The sequence below is a fragment of the Falco rusticolus genome, chromosome 1 (assembly GCF_015220075.1).
Source record: "Falco rusticolus isolate bFalRus1 chromosome 1, bFalRus1.pri, whole genome shotgun sequence".
In the NCBI taxonomy this organism is placed as follows: Eukaryota; Metazoa; Chordata; class Aves; order Falconiformes; family Falconidae; genus Falco; species Falco rusticolus.
In genome coordinates, this window is record NC_051187.1 from 124,323,967 (window position 1) to 124,344,901 (window position 20,935).

General features: G+C 35.6%; 1 long non-coding RNA gene across 1 annotated transcript in view; it reads right to left on the reverse strand.

The window, feature by feature from the left end:
- LOC119153207 overlaps positions 1-20,935 on the reverse strand; it is a 559,933-nt gene that overhangs the window by 188,681 nt on the left and 350,317 nt on the right. Inside the window, exon 4 of the long non-coding RNA XR_005106089.1 lies at positions 15,130-15,195. This is a non-coding gene — a long non-coding RNA (uncharacterized LOC119153207). The remainder of the gene's footprint in view (positions 1-15,129; positions 15,196-20,935) is intronic.

Below are 20,935 nucleotides of genomic sequence, written 5' to 3' on the forward strand. Positions count from 1 at the left end.
TGGTTACACGACAGCTATAGTAGAACAGATAATAGTCAATCTGGCATAAAGCCTGACAATAACATTAACTTGTCAAAATTCCCAGAAAACCGTCGAGTTAGCAGAATATGTTTGTACTGGATCAGTGCTTATCATCACGTAGCTGCAACATTCTTGATTAGAGTGGGAGCCCTAAAGCCAGACTCAGCCTGCTGTTGAACCTTGGCCTCGGCACAGCACACCACGCTTGCAGCACCGCGCTGAGCCACAGATTGCTCCTGTTGAGCCCATTTGCAGACACCCAGCTGTTCTGCCTGCCCTCCACGGAGGCTGAACTGCACAGAAAGGAAAGACTTGGAGTAGGAGCAATAACTTACTTCTTGTGGCTCTTAATTTGTGCTAATGTAAAGCACACTGCCAGTAATTTCACAGGTAAGGAGTGTATACAATTGTTTTATTGCTTGGCTTCCTTGAGCTACAGCAATATACCCAACCTACCCTGGAAGTTTAGCCTCAATTTCTGCAGAGCTAAGAAAACAGTAAACAAATTAACATTTATTACACCTCCAAAAATAAAAGTTGCTTTTCACTACACAAACCCAAACCAAACTACTAGGGCGGCATGCTTATCTAAAAGGAAAAGACCCTTTCCTTTTTAAAGGAGGTTACAAAACTAACAAGGCTGGAGAATTCCTTCTTTACATTTCACGGGTTCACTTATAAAGCTATGAATAAGATTGTCTTGCATATACTAGAAAGAAATGCCTGTTTTTTATACCACTTCATTTCAAAAGTACAAACCCCTTTTCAAAGGGTAGGAGTACATATCTCCTGAGGAATCTGATTGTATTTTAGAACTATACTTGAACTTTAAATCAGTGAAAATATGCAGAGAAAACCAAGTCCAAGACTCAGTTATCCCAGGGCCCCTGTTCAGAGGTCTATGCTCCCATTCTTAAAATAAAACCCTATTAATTCATCTGAGAATCACAGATTAAGGGAATAATGAGTAATATCACAGTGAGAAAACAAATTTAGTCTTCTCTAGCTATAAAATGATACATTTTGTGGGTGTTAACTTTTCAATTAATATAGATAATACCACCCCAAATACAGTACTTCAATATTAAACTTAGAATAAGCACATTTTGCATACATCCTTGTGCATGCACATGAAACAGGATCCCTGAAAAAAAGCATGTATAAAGTAAGAGCAGTTTAATAAGTGTCCCAGTAGCCATTTTAAATAAAGTGATCTAAATTTGGATTCTGACGTTTTTTTCCCCAAAACACAGCTAACAGGCTCCCATTTAACTTGTCTTGTTTCTGTTACTTGATTCCAGCACTCTATTCTGTTGGCCATAACAGCCCCCAAAGTCACAGTTGCTTTGTGAGCAATTACTAGTATCCCCTGTAAAACTAACATCAGGCAAGTTTCCCAAAATAATAGATTGCCCCTGCGCAGAAGTCTCTACATCCTATGACCAGTGTATCCAAAAAGCATTTCCTTGCCTTGTCATGTTTTGAGAGCTGCAGGTTGAATTCAGGTGTTGCCATGCAGTGCTTTTGATAAAAGGCTCTTTTAAAAAATAAAAAATATTTAAAAAAAAACATAAAAATTTTTAAAAATTAAAAATAAAAGGGAGCTTTTGATGCTCCCAAGCATCCCTTACTGCCCTAAAAGGCCAGGCTGCATATAACAGAGTAGGAAAAGGGTGGTTGCATTCTTAAGGGATGCATCCTGCTCCAGAAGAGTTTGAACCTTCAAAGAAAACCCTATACTAACAATTCCTAACAATTCAAAGTAAACAGATGTGGGTTTTTACACAGGCAAACAAACACAGAGCAGTAGGGGTTCGCCCAAAGCAAGACCAACAGCAAAACACAAGAATTTGATACAACACCATCAGTTTCACAGCATAACAAGAACTGGCTTAGTTGAAACTTAGCAGGGAGCAGACATTTCTGACTGTGTGTGTTCTGAAATGTCCCTTTCTGTCCATCAGAAACCTCTCTTAGGCACGTCCACAACACCTACCACAGTTGCCTAAGCCTCGCAGCTCATTAAGCTGTTATAGTTTGATCATGTGTCTGCATCCATAGTGATAAATATAGATCTATGTCTCTAAAAAGAGATTACTGTTACCTATTAAAGGTGAATTAATATTTTCTTTGACTTGGGAAAGTGGGGAATTGAGGGAGGGGGAAAAAAAACAGAAAAGGTAATCACACAACTCTTTTTGAAGTACTGCATAAAATCCTTACTGTATTTGGGGTGGGGTGGGCAGGGGTTAGGTTGGTTTGAAAAACTTGAACAGTACACAAACAAAAACTGCTAACAAGTTCACACAAACCAGAATATTCAGTGCCAGTTATTTAGCTTGTTTTCAGTGAGGACCTGCTTTTATACCAAATCAATTTTCTTCAGACATGGAATATATGGCTCCTTGAAGGATTCTCCCTACCTCTTAAGTGAAAAACCTTACTAAGTGCCTATCAGATAACACACAAAGCATGGACATAGCCTTGAATAGAAAAAAAATATTGGGATTTTTTGGTTTAAAAGTATAGTTTTGTATCAGAGATCAATAAACTCATAAAACCTCAAATCCCTCACTTGCTAAAGAAAATGGGATATGACAGCATACATTTGGGAACTGCATGGCAAACAACTGAAAGAAAATCAGAAACAGCAATTGTAAAAATGACAGTTTTAAGGAATAATATTGTATGTCTAGATCAACTCCATTGTACATTAAGCAATGCATACTGCATTAGTGCAAATACTCGTTACCCACAGATGTTGAGTCAGACCTCAGTTTAGCATTACCTAGGATATTTTCAGTATTTGTATTTCATGAAAGTAAGACTTCTCCCCACCCTCCAAAGGATGATACATGTTACAGAAGTGTTACACGCTGTTACATCAAAAATAGTCACCCCTAATCTTTTATTAGCAGAATTCTGAAGCAATCTGTATGAATCAGTATGCAACACTAGCAACTCACAAGTATTAAAAAAATATAGAATATTTTTAAAGTCACCTCACTTGTCGTTTGTTTTTAGACTCAGTCTTCACATTGACAAAATCCTTAAAAAAATATAGAAGTTGCTCTGCAGAAAGTTTGGCACAATAGCTCTAAGATTAAGAGCTGCATTCAGCTCTATGAAGTATTCATGTACACTTAGATAGAACTTGTCAAAGTTATTAACTATTAACTTCCTCATCAAAAAGAAAGGTCAACAAGGTTCTTTTCTGGTCTACTTTGCAGAACCAATATTACTGCAGTATGTAAAACCATTAAGAATTATATCCATGTAGGTTAACAATGAGAAGAAATATGAAACCAAATATGAAAAGTATGAACATATTATTTAACGTGTCTCTTTAGAACTTGCATTGTTAAAAAAAGAGAACCACCTAACACTCCTTCTACACAGCTAGAGTTATTAAAAAATAGTTCTTATTGTTTCTTTGATTTTGAAGAGTAATAGAGTGCTAACTTGAGATCCTGATTTTTGCTAATTCAGAATCTGTGCCTTCTGTAACAATCTGCATGCGAATTGCTTCAAGAAACATACTCAGCTTCATTTGACCTGAAAACTCAATAATTTACATATTGGTTGTTCTCACTTTGAGCACCTGGAGTTTAGCAAGACCTCCGTGCTCCTACTTTTATATTCTTACTTTAACAAACTTAAAACACATTTAAGTCATATTTAGTGGAATCAGTTTCAATTCCAGGTTTTAAGAAAGTGATCTGAAAATCTGCACAATCTATTATTAAGCAAATTGTGTAAAGGGAGCATACTGTAATAAACAGAATTCCCAAGCTTACCTAGGCTTGTAAAGCATCACAAATTTGAAAATATAATATGGTCCTGCAAGCTTTTAATATATTTCCAAAAGTCATTCTAGCTTGTGTAATGACTAATCTCCAGTATGTTGCGTCTGCTTTGTTTTCAGAATTCAAAACCTCTGAAAATCTTCCTCACTGGATATGAAATACGGAGTGTTTTCATATTTCAGGTTTTCATGAGTGCAATTTCTACAATGGAAATTACTACCCTTCTGTAGGTCCCAGAAGTTCTTAAGCAGAGTTAGCCACATAGCTGAAAGACATAAGTGGAACAGGAAACCTTGGGGCTGGGTTGAGATATTCACCCTAAGTCCTGGAGTAATCTACAGTCTGAAGCCACCAAAGAGTGAAAAGGGGGAGCTAGTGAAGCCAAAGACTTCAGTGAATTCTGAACAGTGATGGACAGAAGACCAGTGGCAGAACTGCTACCCAATAAAAGACACTGAGTAAATCTATATCCTGATTTCTCGTCCCTTTCAAACTAACCAGGTTGCAACACTGCCATACTCATCTCTAGCCGTTACACAGCTGTGGCCAAAGAACGTAATTGATTTCTTAGAGGAGAAAGCCAGACTTTGCTTTAATGCTAATTCTTTACATAGATCCACGTCAAACTGCTGATAAAATGCTTTTTCAGATCATAGGGTTGTTGCCAGTTCCTCTTGTATTTCTTAGAGCCATCAGAAAGAAGCTGTAGGATTTTAAAATTATTACTTCCTCCCCCCTGCTAATTCACCTATAGATCACATTTTTATGGAGTTCACCACATATCAAAGAGAGAATAAATGCAAAGAAGAGAAAACTAAGGTACCATACAAAGCATTAATTCACAAAAGTTGTCTTTGTGTCATGCAAGTTTGGAATTTTTCAAGATGATTAAAAAAAAGTTAAAATCGTGGATGCAAAACAAGCTAGTAATAGAGAACAGGAGTTTAATTTGTCTATACTTACAAGTTTTTCCTTAGGAAGGACCACTTCCATATTAAAACTATGAAAAGCAATATGAGTCCTTGGGGAATTCTTGTGAAATAATTTAAAACTAGGACAGCAATTATGAGTATGTGCCTCATTGTTCCTCGAATCATTTCTACTAGTACATAGTTACTCTAAGATTCCCAGAACACTTCAGCTGATAAATAAAAAAAAATAATAAAAAAATATCTCCAGCCATGAAAAATAACACTACACTATATTATACCTCTTAGTTTTCTCATCTGAATGTAGTTTTGAATTGTCCTGGAAAACATTTCTTCTAATGCCTGTTGGAATATGCTACATTACAAGACATGCTTTTAAGTGTAGTATAGTGAATTGATTGTTGGAAATTCTTGAATGTGTCAAGTGAAGGATTACAAAAGAATGCACTTAAAGTTGTGTAACAAACATGAACTCAGGAGTACCCTAGCATGATGATTTTTAAAGATTAAGTCTCAAGAAAGAAAAAAGTGGTTTCCTGGTTTTAGAAGAAAAGACCTCAAGATTGCAGTTCAGACAATGGATTAGTATAGTCTAGGAGGTGTCTTTTTAATAAAACACCTGGTAGAGATCTATGTTGCATTTATACTAAGCTTTATAATACTTGCCTTACAGTATTTTGAATTTAGGGGAAAACATTTCTTTTTTGTGTTACAGGTGCAGGTACCTGATTTTGTAGCTTGGCTCGCACTAATTAATACCCATACATCCTATTATAGGTTTTTTACGTACTAGAACCCCAACAGCCTTGACATTTGAAATACTTTTAGAGAAAATTTAGATTTCAGTCACTGTTTTTCTTCCAACTTTGCTTTAAAGAAAGCCAACATCTAAACAGTAGAAGCAAATAACTTGTGTAGTTTCTCAGTTTTGAGTAAAACTAGAAGTCTATATACACTGAAGAAAAGAACCAAATTTGTTGTTTTGGGGAATTAATTTGTGTATATATTTTCTGCAAAAATCTAATTAAATAAAATCTATTTAAACTCTGACATTTCTTTCTCACAAATCTCATAATTAATCCACAAGACTTGGTGTGAATCTGAATCTAGTCTTCCTGTAATGCCCAACACATGAGATCAGGAAGCAGGGAAACGTACTCAGGAACATTTCAACAGGGGTTCAAATCACAGCTGAAGCAATTGAAGGACTATTTTGCTGCTCGAGCTCCACAATTGTGTGAGTTGGTGCAATAAGTAGTACTGGACAGTACCAGCTAAAAGAACAAATATGACAACGAGGACAAGTCCCCGTTAAAAGGTTACAACCACTAACAGGAGTGGCTCCTCTTCAGTTGTTACTGTCACCTCGAGATGGTCTTTACCTCTATGCGTACAGTGCCTTGCCAAACCATAATGCCACCTTGTTTGCCATAAGGAAAGAGAAATGGATTGCTCTATACATCGTTTGCAAGCCTAGACATGTCCACTTAAATTGTGGTAAAAAAACCCCTTTACAATAGTTACTTGACAACTTTGAGAAGAGGCTTATATTTGTTGTATTGTAAACACTGGTCTCCTCATAAATAGATTTTAAATTAGAGATTTACAAATGATAAATTTTCCTATTCAGCACACCAACTGACCAGTGAGATACACAAAACAAAGATAACTCCAGTGCATGTGTAATGGAACTTGTAATAGTCAAAATTAAATACCCACAACATTACTTTTTGCTTTATTTGAAACTAATTTAATTCTACAGTTAAGTGGGGTTTGTTTGGTTTCGTTTTTATTCCAGTAAGCCTTTAAATCTTTTAAACTGGATGATAAATCCCAAGTGAACATTTCATTTAGCATAAAATCAGAAGACTGTCAAAATGATGCATTTTCTCAATAACTATTTGCAAATGAAAAGCTAGGCAGTTTGTCGATCTTTTCCCTTCCCTGTAAACTGCACCAGCTCATAGGATGAAATCACCCTGTGACAGGGACCTCATATTTCAGTAGATTTCATATTTAGCTTAGTTCTTCTTCCAAAGAACCTATAATATTTCCTTTGTGTTGGTTTTTTTTTTTTTTTTTTTTAATTCCAGAGGAGCTTGTTGAAACTGGGACATACATTAATCCTCCATAGAATTCCATAGACTTGAGGTGAAAATTCTGCCCTTAGCAATGTATTTGTCTCCTAAGACCTTTTCCCCTCTACCTGACAATTAGTTTTTCCTTCTGTGGAGCTGAAGCACCTTCTTGTTCTTGGTAACTGCTGTTGTTATGTATTGAAATACTTTGGGAGTTTGTTAGTAGTTTTCCTATGCAGGTAATATTTTTAAGTTATTTGGTATACATGGATCTTCAATGTACAAAGCATTGAAAACTCACGGATATAAAGCAGACAGCTTTATATCCGTGAGTTACATGATATACAGAATACATTATATATAAATATGCATTTATAGAATATATAAAAAATAACAAATGCATAAAAACATGTGTTAGGCATTGCATTGCTGATACTTCATTTCTGCCAAGACTGTGAAATATGGGTAGGAAGTGGGCTAACATAAATCCACTTGCATGAAGAGAAAGAAAAGTGGGAATTTTTTTCTATTTAATCCATTCTACAAGGTTTAATTTTCAAAATCCCATACCAGAGGCCACATCAGGTTTGGTTTAGACAATTATCTTAAACAATGTACTTTAGACAAAAAGTCCAATTGTTCTTTAGAAGATTAATGTATTCAAAACTGAGTCAATATACAAACAGCGATCAGAAGTTAAAAAAAAAAAAAAAAAAGAAAATCACAAAAAACCCCAACAAACACCAGACCAAAACCCAACAAAACCTGAAACCAAAAGAAAAAAACAAACAAAAAAAAATTTAATGAATGGTCAACAGATAAACCTTACAGTTTCAGAATTATCAATCAACTTAACACTATTATTACATCACTTCGTATCCTGGGTAAATAAATGTTGGTGCAGCAATTATGTAGTCGCAAAGCAAACGTTCGTGTCCCAAGGCTGCTTACAGACAACCTGGCACATTCTGAGTAGACCACTTCACAGTGAGTTCCGCATAGCTTACCATGGTTACAATACAAGTAAACGGCAAAAAATACTGGGAAGAGAAAATACAACTCAATGCCCAACTAAAATTAGTGTTCCTTTACATGTATTTTAGAAGGCTGCCAGCATTCTGTAGGCTACTTTTAAACAAGTCACTTAAGACAAATGTTAGCATTTCCCTAACTCTAAAAACAAAATGCAAACTAAGAAGCAAAAAAGCATTTGTAGATTATGTATATTAATAATCTATTTTAAAGATAACCAAGATCTAGTGTTACCTCTATAGAAATTTTCAAGCATGGTAAGTTATAAACCATTATTAACCTAAACACATAGTAGTGAATTGTAACCTGAATTCTGCTATTAACTGTTAGAGAAGGCACACTGCCCAATTTAAAGCACCACTAACGTAAAAATCTTGTTAACACAGTAATAATTAAAGAATATGCTGAAAACAAAAATAAGGATAAGAAAAAAATACTTCATTAATAGCTCAGTTAAACTGTAAATCTTTTGGAAAATATAAGCAATACTTGGTTATTTATATTCACAAGTAGGTATTCACACTACCTTTCATTGATATCTGTATGCATACGCTGTTGATAAGCAGCGTCTTACAGAAAAACTGCATTACCTGCGGACAAAGATCCAGTACCACTCACCAGCTCAGTAATGCAAGGTCATTCTAATTACCTTCTCCACACTTTATTCTCCCCTCTGTGGCCCTAGTAATCATGAGGAGTCTTTGAAATGCTGATGCAGCGTTATACTGATTCATTTTAAAATATACTGTATGTAATACTAATCATTGGAACTGCATATTGGATATTTGCTGAGGTTATCTTTAAAATTATTAGGCTACATACTATGAACAAGGCAAACCCACACATTTGAATGCCACACAAGCAGTATTTCCTGTTACTAACAGGAGAGAAAGGTATAATAGTTTCTAAAATGTCCAGCTGTTGGACTAATTTGTTGAAGAAATAAATAAATCTGTCTCTAGTGACTGCAGGGGATTTATTCATGCTTCCTGGTGAAGTTCAGGACCTTGGTACAGGAGAGGTGCTAGGAGCTCTCCAGGCAAAGCCACTGTTTTGTACTTCCCATCTTATACTTTATACTACAGTGTCAAGTAACTAGCTTTTATGATCCCTTGATTTGATAGGATTCTCTATCCATTTGACACCAAAAAAACCCTTCTGCACTAAACAGGAAAGTGCACTCCACCAGAATACGGTCGTAAAAATATTCCCCACTTAGAAAAAAGAGGAAAATTGTAGACTGTTCTGGGTATTCTGCAATAGTGAACCTATTTGATGTTTGAGGAAAAGCAGTGTCAGATGATCTGAAAAATATCAAAATCTCATAATTTAACTTGACATTGTAGCTAATGGCTAAGCATTAAAAGTGACAACTAACACACACTGTAGCATGATTCCCATAATTGCCACTCTGTAACAAAAGGCTTGCAGAAGGGAGGCAGCAATTAAAATGTATTTTTACTACAGCAATCTGAAATAATGCTTTTTTAATTTTTTTTCTGCGGTGATATTCATATGCAGCAAATCAAAGGCCTGCCTTGCCCAGCAAATGGTCCTCTCCCCCATCCAAAAAAAAAAAAAAAAAAAAAAAAAAAAAAAGAAAAATTGGCCCAAAGTAGATGCCTGGAAAGTGCATAACAAAATATATATCATGCTTGCTTTACTGCTTTGCCACCAGCCATCTTCATTTAGAGCCTTTCCCAAGATGGAAATCTTTTTTGTTTTGGTTTTTTGTGTTAATTACCTCACAGTTCTTAAGGCAAAGTTTATTTTATGCTAATCTGTACATGTTAATGGAAGCAGAAATTGATGTTAATTTTAAATTGTATAGGTAATATTTTGAGTAATACATTTGTGTCCCATTCAGTTTTGCAGCCAGCAGCGGCTTTTATGGTACAACAAGCAGTGCTCCCGACAACAACATCTTTTGAAAATTTTCACTGATATATATGTTCCAGTCTACATTTCGATGACAAGAGGAAAATATTTTGTGCTAAACAAGAGTGACTTTATTTGTAATAGCAAAAATGTACTTTTACATGCATAAACTATGAGCAAGAACATTCACTATACGAGTTTATTACTATTTACATATATGGTTTTTGGACCAGCGCTTTTCCCTACTATCTCTCTCCTAAAAATCTGGGGACCGCCCAAGGTGGGGGTTTGTTTGCGTGGGTGCTTTTTTCTATTTGCTATGTAGAAGCTCTGTGGTAGCTTAATGCCATCTTAATTCAAGATAGAAAGATAAATTAATTATATTTCATTTCAGTCTTTTTGACACAGATTTCCCTGTAATGGAGCAGCTCATTGCCCCCTAATTAGGAAAAAGTTCCCTTGCTAGAAGAGTGACCGTCTGCCCAGCTTTAGTCAGGACATAGGCTACAGTCTCACAGAGGCATTTTACAATCTCAAGCCTGACCCCTCAACTCCTGCGTGACCAGAATCGCAGCTGTAATTATCAAAGCTTAGGCCAACCCTCTTACACAAGACATTTGTGCTTAACGTAGAGGCTGGCACCTAGCCCAAGTCACATGCAGAAAGCCAGTTGCATGAGTAGTAAGTTCATCAGAATGTCAAAAGATACAAAGTGCTTACACATTGGACTATCTTGTTTATAGCGTGGACCTATTTTCAGTCAAATGAATGAGTGAAAAAGCCTTAAGAAAAAAAAAAACAAACAGCAAGAACAGTTACTCTGGCCTCTCATTCACTATCTATTTGAAAGAATTTCAGTTGAAAAAACAGAAAAAGAAAAGGAGAGAGGTAAAGAATGGTCTGTGGGTTGACAGATTCAATTTTATCTTCAGACCATAGATGGTCCTTATTAGTCTAGAAGCACCTACACCTGAAACCTTTTAAATTACTGATTGTACAGAAATGCATGTTGTGACTGATCTGAACAAATGCACTATTAGTAAACAGCCAGGTATCACCTCACTTTCTACAGCTATCATGTGCTAAAGTCCCTGTGCGTATAGTTACATATATACAGAGAAGTACATTTTATATGTGCTGGATACACTCCTCAATGTTTGGTTTACCTTTGCTAGAGTTAATTGAACAAAGTAAAAGAGAATCAGCCAAAAATTTTATTCCCGTTAGAACATGAACTTAATTAATTCTCCTAAGACTGATAACACTTTGTTCTCAAACAAGAATGCAAGTATCTTCTCATAAGTTTGAAGCTCACTATCCCATTAAATTCCAGGCAGCAAACAGACAACGTTTTGAAGGAAACTATACCAGTGGCTAAAATAATCAAGGTATACATGAAAGTGGTAAACCAGAAGAGAATAAGACAGAAAAGATATTACTACAATTCTGATATTAAGGCCAACTGATCTTCTAAGAGTATCTTTTATGTTTTCATTTTCTTTGATCTGCCAACACCAGCTTTTTGTTTGTTCTTCCAGTTTAATGTGTTCTGTGCTAGTTGAAGAGCCTTTTAGTTATGACCCTCATTTGTGAAAGTAACCCTTGAAAGCATATCTTCCAGACTATTGCCATAATTTTGATTCCATGCTAACAATGCTTCTTTTATGCAAAAAAGCTAATCCCCCCCCCCCCCAATCCACACGCATCATGCACTCATCTCAAAGCTCATCTGGTTCAATAGTATCACAGGATCTTTTTATCAGTTATTGCTCTACAAAAGTCTCACCTAAGTGAATTGGAATACACTATTTTACATTTTTAAGTAAAATAAAAGCAATGTCCCCAAAATGACTGACATTACTATATTTAAATAATAAACTTTCTATAATTATTGTAGTGTTCCTTTTAAGGGGCCTGTGCTTCCGTACACTGGGCTTACATGTAACAACAGGGTTTTGAACTGTGCAAGCACCAGAAATAGATGGGTTACATGGGCAGACAGAAGTAAAATGCATTCTGTAGAAACAAAATGGATTACCCAGTTTCCTCACATTTTAGAGATGCAAAAATCAAGGGAGAAGCACTTTCATGTCCACACTGTGACTCTTCAACCTTGAGATAACAATCTTTCTAATTTTTTTATTGGTAGCTAAATCTGTACTATTAAAAAAAGGAACAAAAATCTCACATGAATTATTCCCACCCCTTCCCCTGGCTCTGATTCAGGGTGAGCTGAGAACTACAGAGAATTCTTTACACATTTTACCAAAGATAATATAGCAAATTACTGGAGAGGAAAAATACCTGAAACACCACACAAATAGAACTGAGAGATGTACATACCAAAAATAAATAATAAAAAAACCCAACAAAACCAAACCCAAAAACCAAAACAACAACGCACAAACACACACAAAAACAAAAACCAAAAAAACCACCAAAACCAGGCATTAGAAAGATCAGAATTTATAGAACTTTAAAACATGGAAGATACAAAAACTGAAAAAAGTTTGAGTAATTTTACTAGCGTAATGCAGTAATGGTGGATGGTATCCTTTTCTGACATTTCTACCAAAATTTCATGTTTCCTTTTCCAGGGGATACAGTGAATTTGCCCATTCAAGTATTTAAAACTGTTTTTTCAATTATACTCCCACTGAGAAAACTTCCAAGGCGGCATCCAAACCCACTGATTTTTTGAGGTTTTGATTACAGTATAATCTGTTGCTTTCTCTTTATTTCTGAATATAAGGCTACTGATTCAATGAAAGCCAACCATCTACAGTATTGCGTAACATACTGAAAATGCAATATCCCTTCTAGTATTCAACTTTCTTTAGTTAAACAATGAGTATGCATAAGAATAGTAATCTAAAGAGACAGCTAGATAATGGGTTCCCTGCTGTTCATCTCCTTCAAGTCATAGGGTATTTTACACAGGCAAAAAATATAACTGAATGCAGAAAACAAATAAAAGTTAACCTTAGTTACTGGAGCAATCCTCAAAGGGTCTCTTTAAACAAAATGGATTAGAATTGCTGAGTTTTCAGGATAAACTATAACTGGGCCTCTAGATGTTTTAAGAATCGGGGAAAGAAGGGGACAGAATTGCTTTGCTATCATTTCTTCCTTTTTTTTTTTTTTTTTTTTTTTTTAGTCTATGCATTAGACATTGCCACAAAACAAGATTTCTTTACTGGTAGTGAGGCAAGAATATTTCAGTATCATGTTGTAGGAAAGCAACAGAGTCCTCCCTTTTTATCCAAAAATATTCAAGGGATAGACCTGTAAGCCATTAAGCAGAATATGGATCTTCATACCCAAGATCAAATATTGTCTGTTAAGCAACTCCTATGAACCCTGAAAATGCATTTGTCCCCATGTTGGAACAAAATATCACCTCTACATCTAGCAGATGTTTTCATCTTTAGTATTTCTTCACTGCTTACAGACAAGTGGTATGCCTTGGCTCAATCATGCCATAACATTTGGTGACAAACATATTTCCCCGTTAAAAATAAAAGCTAGTATCAAGGAAGAAAAAAAAAAAAAAAAAAAGGTACCACAAAGCTCTAAAATGAAAACCTAATTCTTCCTATCGATTTCTCCGCAAGACAAGTCCCAGGTTTTCTTTGGAAGAAACTCAACTACTTCAATAAACACTGTCACGGTAGGGTTATGTGCTCCCACCCGCTCACTCCCAATCTCATTTCAATTACACAAATTAGAAAACAAAGCCTGAACACCCTCAGCATATTTACAAAAAATAATAGTATCATGTCATGCAGAAAGACCATTGCTCGCCGCACAGACCACACTGCCATCAGGAAGCCAGTTTAAACAAGTTTGCGATGATCAGGAGAGATGCAGTTTGCATTTTATGTAAATATTTGTAGAGATCCTTCAGAAGGTCTCTGCTGCTTTCAAGTACAACAGACCATCAGCAACAAATAATAAATCTTCAAAAAAACCCACCACCCTATAAGAAGAAATTGATGTGGGAAAGGTTATGAAGCCTTTCCTAAAATGCTGCATCTTACATCAGTCCAAGATTTTCATGTTGCAGATTAGTCTGATTTCTGATCCCTCCATGCACTGTCCCCCACTCCCAATACCACTGACTCTTCCGTTAAAAAAACAGCGAACCATTGATTCTACATCAATTTATATACACACCAAAATTGCTGGAGATAATTTTATTAAATAAAGAGATATACTAAGCATCCTTAAAAAGTTTAATTAGATTTTTATCTCAACTCATCGTACCACAACTTATGGAGGTGGATGATTAGTATAATTGGTTTTGATACCTCACAGGTAGAGATTTAGTATTAAGTTAAAAAAAACACCAAAAAACCAACAACAACAAGAAACCAAAACCCACCACCAAAAATAGACTGAATAGTACAGTTCTGTAATGACACTGATTGTTACAGACCCCTCCAAATACTACAGGGCTTATTTTTATGATCTTGTCCAGACATTGCCCCAGGCTGTGATGTCCTTAGGCCAGAAACACCAACTAGCAACATCCCACTCTGCTTCTCAGTGCAAGACTGCCTGTTTCCCTCCAACAATACTTATTTGATGTCTAATAAAATCTGAAGCCAAAATGGAAGCTAATAAAAGATAAACTTCCCAAATCAATCCCTTGGTGATAAACACAGCAACCGGAACGCATTTACTTTTATGTTCAATAGTACAACAGGTATGTGTTTAAAATTCATCTACAAAGGATATAAAGTCTTAACATACACAGTAACTTCACTGTGCATTGTTTTGAATGGAGACTGTTAACAGCTCTTAAAAAGAATAGTGTTTTCAGGAAAGAGAATGAAGACTTAAAAATGATAGTTGATGGCACGTGTCCAATGTTATTTTTAACCCTGGCTGCAAAAAACAAATGCAATAACCAGGAAATCACTTATCATGAACCAGTTCTGTACCTTTGTTTACTCTTTCAGAACACTGACACTACGAACATAACATCTTTCTTCTTTCCAGGTTTCCTGTTACCCATTAAAACATAGTAAAACTTTTCCACTATTTTCTAATAACTTAAAAAATATTTTATAAAAAATACAATTATGGTATTCAGTGAAAGCACTAAGAATCACAGCCAAGTGAAATAGAAGCCTTTACTCCGATTTGGTTTTCCTTTTCCTGAAAGATAAATGAATATTCTGAAGAAGAATCATCTGAAACAGACACCCTACTTGTAGAATTTCCGTATTGCCTGTAGCTGGTAGTCATAATGGTTTTCCAGGACACACTTAGAGTAAGCATCAAAGACTTCTAAAAAACGTATTTATTTAAAAAAAAAACCAAACAAAACCGCACACAAGAAAAAAAAAAGAAGAGAAGTTATAACATGTAAACACTTACCGTTACTTCCTTGCTGTAGAATCTATGTTCTCAATGAAAGCATGAAGTTAGAATTCAAATTATTGCCTGTTGAGAAGTCAAAATAACATGAATATGTTAATTTAATATAAAATAAACTTTTAATTGCAATAAGAATCTTTTTGTACTATAAATAAGAAATATACCCACAATAAGATCTATATTTCCTTTTATTTTTGTCTCCCCTCATGAATTAAGAATCACAAATGCAGGACAAGTGGAAATTATGTCTTAATAGAGACACTGTCACAGAATGAGCTAAGAAATGCTGCCTTGGGACCATAGGAAAAAAAATAACAGTATTTCAGAGTGTGAACAAATAAAACCCCAATAAATGAAAAACAAGCTCTAACTCATTCTAGTACTCCAGTAGTAGACACAAGTTATTACAGTAAGGACACATTCTTTTATTCCTGGCAAAGTAAAATTCAAAGATTAGGACCAGATAATAAAGATATGCATTGGACATAATTCTGGTGACGTTTAAAAACATTGAAATCAAGGTCACAGTACCACCAGTTCATCACTTATTCCGTTAGACTTATCAAACATATCGTATCTGAGAAAAATATAAATCTGATCAGATTGCCAATAACAGTTCTTACATGTAAAGCTAGTGATCAAATACTGCAAAAATGGGTTCTCTTCCATTGTTATATTCCAGTTTTGACGTAAAAAGGGTATCGCTAAAGCAAAAAGAAAATAAAGAGAAGCAAACGAAAAAGCATTTCGTATCATTTATTGTACAGGTAATCCTACTTGTATTTTCCCTTCTTTATATGGAAATATCAGTTTCTGGTAACTGAAATAGCAAACATCATGATTTTTTTTACACATTGACCAAGTCGGGCCTTGAAGATCCCTGAAAGCCGTTAAGCCCACAGATAACTGTTGTAATGCATAAAGTGCCTCTGAATTCTTAAAGTGACTCCTTACATGCTCCAACAGAATGAAAAATCCATGGCCATGTGCCCTCAGCTATTAAGACCCCAAAATTATACAACCAATGAAAAGGTAAGTTGTAATTCTAGACGAAAACTATCTTTTTTTTTTAGACCTAAAATAATAAGTATGTATTTACAGCTATTAAGATATCTTAGCTCAATTGTTACTCCATTTTCCTGCCTCCTCGTGAGAGTTCTAGGATTACTTAGAGAGAATAGTGTTTTGCTTTAAACTTCACCAGCATGTTACATACTTTATATAACACTTAAGCTGAGATTGAATACAAAAGGTGAGATACAGTTATCCTGCAAAAGAAACACTTTATTGGAAGGTTTATCAAGAATATAACTGAGATGAAAGAAAACATGAAGTTCTATCTGGCCTCCAGATCAAAATGGAGAAAACAGTAAGTTATACTAGGAGAGGCTTGGATAAAAGACTGCAACCAAGTATAGACCAGCAGAACTTTGGGCGAGTGTCAGGATAAGTGCATAGTAAGAAGTAATAAATGAAAGTCATAACATGCTCAGCAGTGAAATTAAAATCTTCTCTCTCTCTTTTTTTTTTTCTTTAAACATTTTCCACTATGAGAAAACCTAGAAACAGCTTGCAAAATGAAAGGCCATTTTAAATGCTAGGAGTATTGAGGGATTAGGCTTCTAAAACATAAAAGTGAAGTCATCTTTTATTTTCTTGTACATGTTGAAAAAACATATAATATGTAATAACTCACATCATACACAGTGTTTTTTTCAAATATTACTCAGTGATATTCATTCAGATCATGCAATTCAGCCAATTAATAGATCACTGTTTCCAGATTTGCTAGGTCATTATAACAGGAGATGTGGTATGGGTTAAGATGCCTGAATGAAAACCAAACAACCTCTGTCTCTCAAATCTTAGTGTTTATACCTTAGAGTATAGGGGGAAATCACTGTGGGGACTTCATTCTGCTCCTTGTCCCTGTCTTCCAGCTCAGGGACATGAGTACCCTGAAGGAGCTGGTCTTGCTGTTAAAGACTGAGGTAAATAAATAAGTACCTCAGCCTTTTCCTCATCCTTTGACACTACGTATCCCCACACATCCAATAAAGGATGGAGATTATTCTTGGCCCTCCTTTTTTTTTTTTTTCGAATGTATTTGTAAAAACATTTTTTGTTATCTTTTATAGCACTGGCCAACCCATTTTATAGCTGGGCTTTTGTCTTTCTAATTTTCTCCCTACATAACCTCGCAACATCCTTATAGTTGTGCTGAGCTGCCTGCCCCTTCTTCCAAATGTGGTAACTCTCTTCCCTGAGTTCCAGCCAAAGCTCTCTGTTCCGCCAGGCCAGTCTTCCTCCTCACTGGCTCATCTTTCTACACATGGGAATAGCCTGCTGCTGTGCATTTAAGGTTTCCTTCTTGAAGAATGCCCAGCCTTCCTGGACCCCTTGGCCGTTCAGGACTGCCTCCCATGGGACTCTGCCAACCAGGCTTCTGAACAGGATGAAGTCTGCTATTCAAAAGTCCAGGGGAGCAGTTCTGCTGACCGTCCTCCTTACTTCTTCAAGATTCAAAATTAACAAGTCTTTACTAAGAAAAGGAGAACAATACAGCCTAGAAGCTGGACCTGACCCACTGGCAAAATAATGTTTTCAGTTTTCAATTAAGTTTGTTATTCTATTTAAACCTTGATTTCCAAATAAAAGCTTTCTGCTTGAATAGGAGCAGCATGACATCAAAACTGTGCTAAGCAGATGTTAAAAATCACGCTTGGAAATCAAAACACTTTGCAGTAACTGCTAAACATCAGTTTATTGCCTTGAATAGGAATATTAATAAGCTACCTTTCAAAGATGTTTATCCCAGAAGACATGCTCAACATTAACCTCAGAAATCAACTTGTTCAAACCTGATAACTTCGAACATTTCTCCTGCTAACCCAGTGGCTGGAACAATGGATCTCTGCTTACGCTCCTGCACTGACAAGCTTCAGACCTGCAGCAGGTGTCAGAGCAAAGCAACCATATGACTGGTATTTGCAAATATCTTCTACTCTATTGATTCAAGAAAGCCACTGCTAAAGCTTTCCTTGTTTACTTGTCTTAGTGAAATTCTGGACCTGTACATATAGTTACTTTGCTTTTTGGACTACATTATAGACTTGGACTGTAACATACAGATAGCTGCCTTATTACAGCAGAATAATAATAAAAAATAGCTCACAGCCAAGAATTCCATAAGCTATATAAGTGACAAACAATATACAAATCCAACATACTTTAAAAGCATCCAAGCTGTATCTACCTGGGACTGACTTCATGTGGTATAAGGGCCTGATTACAAGATACACCCAGCTGAAGTAGAATTAGAGAAGTATAATGTGTGCCATGTTACATTTACCCCTTTTCACCATAATAAAAAAAATAACAAAAAAAAAAGAGTAAAAAAAAAAATCTTAAAAGTAACACAATTGTACACAAGGACTAGGAGACACACTGTGCATTAATAGAAGCTCAATCTATTTTGCCTATCAATAAGATTATGAGAAAAATAATAGCAACATAAGAAAAGATGACTAATATTGTTGATATGCTTAAAGCATTTATGTCTAGAAAGAGAAGTTAAATGAAGTTTAAAACCTGGATCCAACAGAATAGGATAATAACGACCGGAGTGTTTGATCAAGTTGTTGAGAAGGTACTCCATCCATCTGGAACTTACATCAATATGAGATCTTTTCTCATAGTTAAGCTTCAACTCAGTGCTAGAACTTCACGTGGGAATTACTCAGGGTACTCCTCTGATAATCACATGGGCCATTTTGTCATTACTTAACACACCTCTGCCAAATGAAGACATGTTACCACATGAGAGTTCTATGTAGAGCTGTAAAAATAAATCCTCAAACCTCACAGCTCTCCAGCTGCAATTCATGAGTGTCTAAATTATGTAAAATTGATAGTACTGGCACATTTCTAATTTGTCTTCCTTCATCTCCCAAACCCTTTGCAACTGCATTTCAACTCTTCCACTTTAGTTTCTGTAAGATATGGAAGTTCTGGTTTGCTCTTTGTGGCTGTCACGGGTCATTTCAGTGCACCTCTGAACAGAAGTATGCACACAAGCATGTAAGTAAAAAAAGAGCCATCAATTGCTCCGAGACCATGTCTGGACTCTTATTCCAAACATATATTTGATCACTAACTCATTAACCACCATATAAAGTAAAACAACCAAAAAAAAGTTCACACTCAGGTTTTTTTAGAAGATACATACACTGTAAATAAGTTCTCAACTAAAAAAAAAGCCAAAACAGAAAATTAGAAGCTGAACTGTAAGAACTTACTTCCAATTTTACAATACATATCCTCCAAAATAATTGCTTTTCACAACTAATCTGTGCAACAGAAAAACATGTTAATATTGAAGGTCTGCTTTGAAGAAACCAGCTGGCGATCAGGTATTCCAAAGTAATTAATTATCACAATATCTAGTTAGTAATGAGTTACCCTTTTTGAACCTTTGTATGACAAATTGCTCACGTACACCTTGATGTGGAATGCAAAGCACAACGTAAAACTTGCAACTTGCTGGTAGAGATGCAGCAAGGCACTATTTACCGACAGGCCAAGTAGAGCTGATAGCACTGCTCTAGTAGAGAGATACACACATTTGTAAGACTGAAACAATGGTTACTTTAACTAAATGGCCAGACTATTTCCAGGACAAAAACCAATATAAAAAGAGAACTTAAACTGAAAGACTGAACCTGCCTGTGAGGTTTGAGCAGACCGAAGAGGAAAATTGGGTCAAATCCCTCATTGCCCCTTGCCCAAAAGGGAAAGCAGGACCCCTGGAGATGAGGCTTTCAACAGAACTTCAGCCTAACTCCATCAAAACCATTTATTAATTTCTACATTTTCTAAGCTTTGTAACTGGCTTGTCTATTTTGAATCCTACGTAAAAGTACTCTTGCACAGCCACATGAACACCAAGACTTTCCTCACCTAGGGCAGCTGTAAGTCTGCAGATTACAGCAAGTTTTTTTGTATTAAGACATAACATAATAATAATATGTATTAAGATACCAAGGTGCACACAGCATGCTGTTCACACAGGCTTGAAACACAATAAAAATGTGCTTTAAAAGGAGGAGTTAACCATAGAAAAAACAATTTCTTCCCTCATGTCTGCTGCTGGCAGGACTTTGCAGCAGGCAGCTTGCTAGGTTGCTGGTCAAAAGGTATCAAGTTAATACGTATCCAATCTTGAACTTGTGGATATGAAAACATACACAAAAAATCATGCAGAATAAGAATTAGTTCATATCCATTTGAAGTTGCTAATTATTATAATATTAAACATTACTAATTTATCACTTCATAAAAACTTAACAGATATTTAGTACTTTTGGGAGATCCCTTCCATGACAACTGTACAAACACACGAAGAACAAAGGCAGAAAAAATACTGGTTTAAGGGACAATGAACTAAATCTAAAAAGCAGTAATAAAAGCCTGCAATGGTCAGCAAAAAACTTCTATAGAAATCAGTTTTATATGGTAAATCATAAAGAAGTGAAACTTTTATTATGCATAGGCAGTTTTTATCACATTTGTCCGAACAAAGGTATGTCCTTACGTGATAGGACACTGAAAGGAAAACTTCACTCTATTTCAATACAGGTCCCACTTGTGCTTCAGTCATATTTTACATCTACTCATTTAATACAGTGCCTCAGTCACAGTTAAATTAATTCACAAAAGCTCAAACACAAGGGTAGTGAGAAGCTGAACTGACTGGGTAGAAATTTCTTGGGTATTTTTGAAAATACACACATTGGTAAATGGAAGC